The following is a 9,654-nucleotide window of genomic DNA, read 5'->3' as shown; positions in this document are numbered from 1 at the left end:
CCCAGGGCAAGAGCATCCAAGTCCAGGAGCATTCCAGGGCTGGAACATCCGAATCCAGGAGCATTCCAGTCCCTGATCCCAGCAGAGCATCCTCATCCTCATCTTTCTCCCCAGTGCCTGAGAATCCTCTGCATTCCAGACTGGGGCAAGAATCACAGAAATGGAGCATCCCAATCGAGGAGCATCCCAGGGATGGAACATCCAAATGCAGGAGCATTCCAGGACTGGAATATTCAAATCCAGTAGCATTCCAGTCCCTGATCTCAGCAGAGCATCCTCATCCTCATCTTTCTCCCCAGTTCCTGGGAATCCTCTGCACTCCAGACTGGGGTGAGAATCCCAGCACTGGACCATCCGAATCCAGGAGAATCCCAAGGCTGGAATATTCAAATTCAGGAGCATCCCAGTCCCTGATTCCTCAGAGAAATCAGGGAAGCAGCAGAGCATCCTCATCCTCATCTTTCTCCCCAGTGCCTGGGAATCCTCTGCACTCCAGACTGGGGTGAGAATCCCAGGGCTGGAACATCCGAATCCAGGAGCATCCCAGGGCTGGCACATCCCAGAATTGCAGCATCCCGGGGCTGGAACAGCCCATCTCAGCCCCATCCCACCCCTCAGCAAACCCTGGGATGCACAGAGCATCCTCAGCCTGGCTTTCCCCCCTCCCTGGGAAGCTCCCGGTGCCCGGCGCAGCATTCCCGGCTCGCGATCCCGCAGGATCTGTGCACTTGGCCGGGCTGTGTAAACTCTGACATGTGCCTGTCAATCTCTGCCATATTTGCCGACGGCTTTATCCCAGCCTGATTAGTTTCCCGAACAAATTGGAGCGAAGGAAAACATCACCTCCAGTCTGGAAAAGCCAACATTCCGGGGAGTTTTCGGATCTCTCTATTTACATGGACGCGGGGTGTTTTCCTAAGGCTCTGGAAGTGATGGTAATTGAGCAGTGCCAGCGTGTGAGGGGAGCCTGATGAGTGGGAAAGGTTTTCCAAACAACGCCGCTGGATTTGGCGGGAATGTTTGTGGAGCGTGCGCCCGGCACAGTGTCAATATTCCCGAATTTCGAGGCGGCGGGAGCGGGACTTTGTTTGGAAAATGACTCCCTGATATCATCAGCAAGTTTACAAACGGCCCCTGGCCAAATAGAGGCAGAGCTTAAGGAAGAGCCCGCCCAGGACTCAGGGAATGTTTGCTGTTTGCCCAGGGATCCCAAAGAACTTCCATAAATACGGCCCTGATCCCGAATCTTGGGAGGCAGCCCCGGAGTGACGCAGCCACCCCGCAGTTCCTGTTTTTCCAGGGAATCCCCGGGCACAGAGGGCTCCTGATGGAATCTTCCCTCTGCATTCCCATTATCCAAACGCTACCAAGAAGAAATCACATCCTAAAATGCCGTCCCAAAATCCCATTAACCAAATATTACCAGGAGAGAATCACACCCCAAAATTCCATCCTAAATCCCCTTAACTAAGCGCTGCCAGAAGGAACCTGCATCCCAAAATTTTGTCCCAAATCCCCTTAACCAAGTATTGCCAGAAGGAAACTGCATCCTGAAATCCCATTATCCAAACGTTACCTGGAGGAAACTGCATCCCAAAATTCCATCCCAAATTCCCATTATCCAAACATTGCTGAGAGGAAACTGCATCCCAAAATCCCATTATCCAAACATTACCAGGAGGAAATCACATCCCAAAATACCATCCCAAATCCCATTAACTGAACATTGCCATGAGAAACCTGCAGCCCAAAATTCCATCTGAATTCCAATTATCCAAACATTGCCATGAGGAAATTGCATCCCAAAATCCCATTATCCAGACATTACTAGGAGAAAATTGCATCCCAAAATTAAATCTGAATTCTCATTAACCAAACATTGCCATGAGGAAACTGTATCCCAAAATTCCATTAACCAAATATTGCCATGAGGAAACTGCATCCCAAAATTCCATCCCAAATTCCCATTAACCAAACATTGCCATGAGGAAACTGTACCCCAAATTCCCATTAACCAAACATTGCCAGGAGGAAACCATATCCCAAATTCCCATTAAAAAACATTGCTGAGAGGAACCTGCATCCCAAAATCCCATTATCCAAACATTACCAGGAGAAACCTGCATCCCAAAATTCCATTCAAATTCTCATTATCCAAACATTACCATGAGGAAACTGCATCCCAAAATCCCATTAACCAAACATTGTCATGAGGAAACCATATCCCAAAATTCCATCCAAACTTTACCATGAGGAAACCACATCCCAAAATTCCATCCCAAATTCCCACGAGCCGCTAGAGGGCCCAAAATTTTTACCTGAGGGCTTTTTCCCTCCTGAAAAAACTCCAATTTTTTTTTTTTTTTTTTCCACGGGGGAAGGAGGAGCGCTGGGGGTTAATAAACAACTCCCAGCTCCGGAATTATTGATGGAAGCGGGAATGAGGCGCGGTGACATTTAAAGGAGGAATTTGTGCTCCACAAATCCGAGCGTGACTGACAGAGCCGCCGGCTCCGGGATCAATACAAATAACCCCAACCTTAATTCCTTGATCCCGGGGAAAACAGCGCATCCCAACCCTCCCAGAAACTCGGGATCAGCCTGCTGGATGCCATCGACTGCCCGGCAGCAAGGACAATTAGGATGTTCCTCAGGGATGGGGCTTTTCCTGATGTTTTTTTCCTGAAATGCCAGGCTCCTTATCCAATATAAAGGGAGATTTCCCAGGATCATCATCTCCCTTCAGGAATGAGTTGTTGGGGAGATGAGGGGAAGGAGAGGTTGGATCTCCCTTGGGGTGTGGGAGAATCCAGCTCCTAAATCACATCCCAAGCTGAGGTATCCCATAAATGTTGGGAGTGGGGATTCTACGTCCCTGTGGACACCTGGATCAAGAATTATTCCTAAAACAGCATTCCCAGCACTGGGAATATGCACCAGCACCACAAATCCTAGGAATCTCCATCAGCACCACCCTCGCTTTCGTGTGTATCCATTGGAATTTTGTTTGGAGTTCCTTGGGATGAGCGTGCCCAGTGTTACCTTTGGGAATCTGAGATTGTAGGAATTTTCCAACCCCCACTCCCCATGTTTTCCTTCCCACTTCATTCCCTTTAGGAACATCCCAAGGGCTGTGAGGCATCCCTGGGATGGTGCTTTGGGATTCCCAACCCACCTGGATCCTAAATTCCCCATTCCCACAAAACCACGGGCACCTGGCACCCCCAAATTCCCAAATCTGCACTCTCTGAGAGCAGGAGTGCCCCGGGAGCTTATCCAGCTTTTTCCTGGTGTAAGTACAGTATTTCTCCTGGAATTACGACTGCTGGAATTCACTTGGCCTTGTCCTTGCTCCCATAAAAAACCTGGAGTCGGTGGAAATTATGGGATCAAATCAAGCCTTCCTTTGATTCTGACCCTACAGCCACGAGAGTCCCCGAGGGTCCTGCTTTTTTCCTTCCCACTTTCCCTAATTTATGGCTCATTCCCTCTTTTCCAATCAAGCTGGCTGGGGGCAGCTGCTCCCTATCCCAGGAGCTACCATAAACCATGGACAACATTCCTGCTTCCCTGTTGCTGTGGGCAGAAAAAAAAAAAAAAAATCCTTTAGGGAGTGGGATGGGGATGCAGAGGAGTGGGATTGGCTCAAGGGATGGAATTCCATTCCCCCTTTTTCCCAGGCCTCCCTGAAGGGCTCAGGAGGGGTGGGAATATCCAGAGAGTTCCATATCCAAAAAAATAAAAACCCATAAAACACTCCAGGGTTAAATCCAGCTGTTTGCTCAGTGGGAAAACACCCTTGGGAAGGTGGGAATGGTGACAGGTGTGAGCTGGGACTGGGAAAATCCAGGAAAACAGCACCGTGTCCCAACATTCCTGGATTTCTTCCTGTTCCAGGAAAAATTTAATATATCCACCTTTTAATCCTTTTCTGGGATAGGGGAGGATCAGAAAATCCCACAGTGCCTCCTCCCAAATTTTCTTCTGGAGAAACAAACCCCCCTGGAAACTTCTCTTCCCAAAATCTCCCTCCAAAAATCCTTGGGAATGGTTCTGAACTGCTCTTTGCTTCCCAAAATCCATCCCCAAAAAGCCAGGGCTCTACTTGGATATTTCCAGTTAATATTTGGGAAAGGAATTCCTGGGGATTTTTGGGAAGCAATTTTCAGGGATATTTCCATGCTGAGCTGGCCAGCATCAAAGAAGAATTCCCAGATCCCACAGAAATTCCAGGTGCCTTTAAAATCCTACCCCCTGCTCATTTTTTGGAGTAAAATCCAGTGCCTGGAAGGATTTGGGAATTTTGGAATATGTGAAAACTTAAAATGGAGGATTTTTTGTTTAATTTGGAGTTGATTGGGGAAGAGTTTTTAATTAATTTTTGTGGGTTTGGGATTTAAAAAGTGTTTTTTAAAATATTTCCTGGATGAAAAATTGGGAATGTATTGGGATATTGGGAATGATGTTTAGAAATAAGTCTAAAAATCAGGAGCATTCCCAATATTCCAGACCATCCCCATTTTGATTTTCCTTCACTTCCAGACCCCCAAAAATTCATCATTCCCAGGAATATCCACGCAGATTCCTTGTTCTTTTCCCACTTGGATGTGCTTGGAGCCCAATTCCTGTGAGGAGGAAATTTGGGATCCAGATGTTGGAGCAGGGACACAACCCCACCTGAAATTCCTTCCAAAATCTAAACCCAGGAGGGTCAAAAGTTCACCCAGAGTTTTGTTTTGTTTTTTTTTTTCCTGCTTGGAAAAGGGTGAAGGAAAAGGAGAAAGAAGAAAAGGGGGAGAAATCCAATAAATGCCGGAGTGGGAAGGGAGAGGGGCCGGCGGTGGGAAAAGCAAACAAGGAGGGAAAAAGGGAACAGGAGGCACGGAAAGGGCTGGGGTGGAAAGCTGGGAGCAGATGGGAGAGGGGTGGGAAGTGGGAATGGGAATAGGAGGGGTTGGGATTGGGAATATGAGGGGTTGGGAATTGGGAATATGAGGGGTTGGGAATTGGGAATGTGAGGGGTTGGGATTGGGAATATGAGGGGTTGGGAATTGGGAATGTGAGGGGTTGGGATTGGGAATGTGAGGGGTTGGAATTGGGAATATGAGGGGTTGGGAATTGGGAATGTGAGGGGTTGGGATTGGGAATGTGAGGGGTTGGGATTGGGAATATGAGGGGTTGGGAATTGGGAATGTGAGGGGTTGGGAATTGGGAATATGAGGGGTTGGGAATTGGGAATGTGAGGGGTTGGGAAGTGGGAATGTGAGGGGTTGGGATTGGGAATATGAGGGGTTGGGAATTGGGAATGTGAGGGGTTGGGAATTGGGAATATGAGGGGTTGGGAATTGGGAATATGAGGGGTTGGGATTGGGAATATGAGGGGTTGGGAATGGGAATATGAGGGGTTGGGAATTGGGAATGTGAGGGGTTGGGAAGTGGGAATGTGAGGGGTTGGGAATTGGGAATATGAGGGGTTGGGAATTGGGAATGTGAGAGGTTGGGAAGTGGGAATGTGAGGGAAGTGGGAATGGGAATATGGGAGTGGGAATTGGGAATATGAAAGGATGGGAGTAGGAATGTGAGGGGATGGGAAGTGAGAATGGGAACGGCAATGGGAATATGAGGAATTAGAAAGTGGGAATGTGGGGAAGTGGGAATGGAAATATGAGGGGTTGAGAAGTGAGAATGGGAATGGGAATGGGAATGGGAATGGGAATAGGAGGGTTTGGGAAGTGGGAATATGAAAGGATGGGAGTAGGAATGTGAAGGAATTCAAAGTGGGAATGGGAATATGAGGGGTTGGGAATGGGAATGGAAATGGGAATGGGAATATGAGGGTTTGGGAACTGGGAATGTGAGGGGTTGGGAATGGGATGAGGTTGATATTCCACCTCACCTCCTTATTTTTTCCCCTCCTGTCCTTTTTATTTTTTTCAGGAAAAATCCCCCTGGATGCATCCCAAAGCCTCTGCTTTGCCAAAAAATGGGATCCAATCTGCAAAACCCCTGGAATTTCCCCCTGGATATGGCAGGAGCCAGGATCCATCTCCCATGAGAGGATCCCAAATAAAACCCTCTGGAGTCACCAGGAATGCATTAAAAACCGGATTGGGAGCCGCTCCCCAGCAGAATTCCATCCCCTCATCCCCATGTCCCTCATCCCAGCATTCCAAGGATAACTGGGAGCATTTTCCTGGTTTTCTGGGAAGCATTCCCGGGATGAGCAGATCCTTGCCCTGCTGCCAGCATTCCACAGTGTCATTGTGCCATTCCAAGGCTTTATGGCTCCCCCATGGAGCTTTCCTTGGAGCTCGATTATCCCTGGAAATGGAGCCTTTATGGACTCCAGCTGGGAAGTGGGACATTAATGAGCCCTCCTTGGCACAGCTCCATATGTTTCCCGCCTTCTCCCAAGATCCAGGTTTTTTATGGTGACATTTATTTCATGGAAATGAGCCTGGGGAATGAAGATCCATGGCCCTTCCTTGGAGATTTGCAGGGATCGCTTCCCACTGCCACGGATAAACCTGGAAGGGAGAAGGAAAACACAGCTGGGCATTCCCTCTTCCCACCTTGCTGGGAATCCAATAAACTCTGGGATTTTTACATTTTTCCCCCAACTTTTCTCCCATTAAAACACCACAGCTTTTCCAAATCCAAACTCCCGATCCCAAGACAATTTGCTGCCCAAATGCTGGCGCCCCTAAATGCAAATTTCCTGGGAAATCACCTCCAGCTTTTCTTCCTAGCAGGAATTCCACCTCCAGCAATAAATCCTGAGGTGCTAATTCCTTGTTTTTATCTGAAAGGACCTTACCTTGGATCCCACTGGGTTTGGAATACAATGGACAATCCAGGGGCAAATCCAGGTGGACAAAGGGAATTTGGAGATAAAGGGCAAAGGGAGCCAGGGATGGATGAATTCCTAGGAGGAGAAAACCTGGAGCTGATAAGAATTCCCAGGATTTTCAGAGCCATTCCAAGGGGCAAATCCATCTGGAATGGGGGGAGTTTGGGATCCCTCTGTGGGCTCTGGGAGATATTTGGGATATTTTTGTCTCTTCCACCTGGAAAAAGGTGAAGTGTGGGATGAGCCTGGCACAGCAACTCCTTCCCAAATCCCGAATTCCCTATCCCAATTTTCTGCCGGTGACCTCGGTTAAACCAGCTCAATTTCCTCAATCCCAACCTTTCCAAGGCTGTTGACTTCCCAGAAAAGCAGGGAGAGGAGAAAACCAGGAATTGGCTGCTCCCTCTGCTGCCCAAAAGGCAGGAGAGGGCGGGAATTCCATCCAGCTTTAATTGATCCTGGATTTGAGCGTATTCCAGGTCACTGATCACACACCCAGTCGGGATCTGGGGAATAAAGGAATTCTTTCCAACCCTTCGTTTGCTTTCTCCCTAATAAATCTTTATCCTGATTTTACAGGATCACTTCCCTTCCTTTCTTTGCTTCCTGCCTTTTTTTTTTTTTTTTTTTTTTTTTTTTTTTTTTTTTTTTTTTTTTTTTTTTTTTTTTTTTGGGAAAAATACACCCAAACCTTCTGCTTTTCCACACTGAGCTTGGGAATCCAGTTTTGCCAGGAGTCATCCCACTGGAGAAATGGGATCAAACCCACAAAACTCCTGGAATTTCCCTGTGGATGCTGGGATGGGGCTCCCTTGGTGGGTCTGGAATCACTTGGAATGCAGGAAGGGAGAGGGAATATTTCCAAGCAGGAAAAGCTGGATCTTCTCCATCTTTTCCAATCCCAAGGGATGTCCCTGTCCTAGAGCAGCCCAACACATCCCAGATCTCCCAGTTTTCCATATTTTCCCTCCTTGGAAGCCAAAATAAATGGGAATAAATGGAATAAATGAGATAAATGGGAAATATTCAGCCAAGGAGTAAATCCAGCTTGGATGGGGCTTGGGAATGGTGGAAAGCATCCTTATCCATGGGAATGGGATATTCCTCAAGGTCTCTACACAACCAAACTATTCTAGGAATATATATGGGAAAAAAAATCCAAATTAGGAAAAAATCCTGGATATTAAAATAATTTCTTTGGAAAGGATGCAGAGGAAGAGTTAAATTCCACCTGCTCCAGATCAATTCAGGGATTTGGCTTTTCCAAACACAGAAAAAGGGGGATATTCCAGGCTGGTAATCCATGTTGGATAACAGGAAATTCTTGGGATTTCCCTCCCCGTGTTGTGAGACTTCAATTCATTCCCAGGAATTCTGGCCCCTGTCCCAAAAACTGCAATCCCTAAAATGCCCAGATCCAACAGGAGTGGCATTCCCAAACTGAGGAATATTTCCCTCTTCAAGAAACGCCCCCAGAAGTTTCCCCAACCCATTTCTCCAATTTCCTCCCATTTTTTTTTTTTTTTTCCCCACTGGAAAACAAAGTTCCAAAGACATCCTGACAGTTTCCCCTCTTTTCCCAGCCTCCATCCCATTTAATCCTCCTCATCTGGATAATTTGCATCCCAGTTTCCCAGTTTTGTCCTTCTCTTCCTGAGCATTTGTTCCCGCTGATCCAAGGGCATCGCTGGTTTCCATCTTTCCCAATTTAATGATATTCATCCCAGTTATCACCTGGGAGAGGAATTGGCCAGAGCTCAATTTGGCAAAATAAATCGGGATGGCTTCCAGGATAATCCTGTGGAACACATGGAATTTAATGTCCCCTTTTAATGTCCCCATCTGCAGCCCTTGTCCTTGGGATAAAACCTGGATGCTGCTTCCCAGTTCTCCTTGTGGAATTCTGCTCTCTGTCCCAACTCTCTGCTTGCTCCACCAAGGATTGACAAGTTGGTTGTTTTTCCTGGATTTTCTGGATGATCCAGCAGCTGGATCAGTGATTTTTCCTTAAATCCACTTTGTGCTGAATCACTGAGGTGATGGATCGTGGAATTCTAGCATGGAATGGGATAAGCTTGTGCATCATTCCCTTTCAGCTATCCCAGGTTATTCCAGGCTCAGTCCAACATGGATTTGAACATTTCCAGGGATGGGGCAGCCACAGCTTTTCTGGGAAAACTCTGCCCCACCCTCACAGGGAGGAAATAATCCCCAATATTCCATCTATCCCTGGCAGTGGGAAACCATTCCCTGTATCCCATCTCTTATCCCAAAACCACACCCTGTTTGCACCAAAGACTCAGCCCCATCCCAAAAATCCCCCTGGATGGTGCAGTTTGGAATTCTCCTCCCTTTGGGGGAGTTATCCTGATTTTTGAGGTGCAAATCCACATTTTCCCCACAGGGATAAAACTGTGGGAGCCGAGTGCTTCCTGCAGCATCCACAGAATTATTCCAGATCCAAGGCTGCAAATCCCTCCTTTGGAAAATGGGATGCTCCTCTGCTCCATCCAGCCAGGACAAGAGGCAGCATTTCCATTCAATTCCCACTTCCAATCCCATTCCCATTCCCACTCCCGTTCCCGTTCCCATTCCCATTCCCATTCCCATTCCCATTCCCATCCCCATTCCCGTTCCCATTCCCACTCCCCTTCCCATTCCCACTCCCATTCCCATTCCCGTTCCTGTTCCCATTCAATTCCCATTCTCATTCCCATTCCCATCCCCATCCTCATCTGCATCCCCATTTACCATCCCCATTCCATTCCCATTCTTATTCCCATTTTCATTCTCATTTCCCATTC

This window comes from Erithacus rubecula (assembly GCF_903797595.1).
Source record: "Erithacus rubecula genome assembly, chromosome: 2".
NCBI lineage: Eukaryota > Metazoa > Chordata > Aves > Passeriformes > Muscicapidae > Erithacus > Erithacus rubecula.
The sequence above is the reverse complement of the archived record's forward strand: the minus strand, read 5'-3'. Positions refer to the sequence as shown.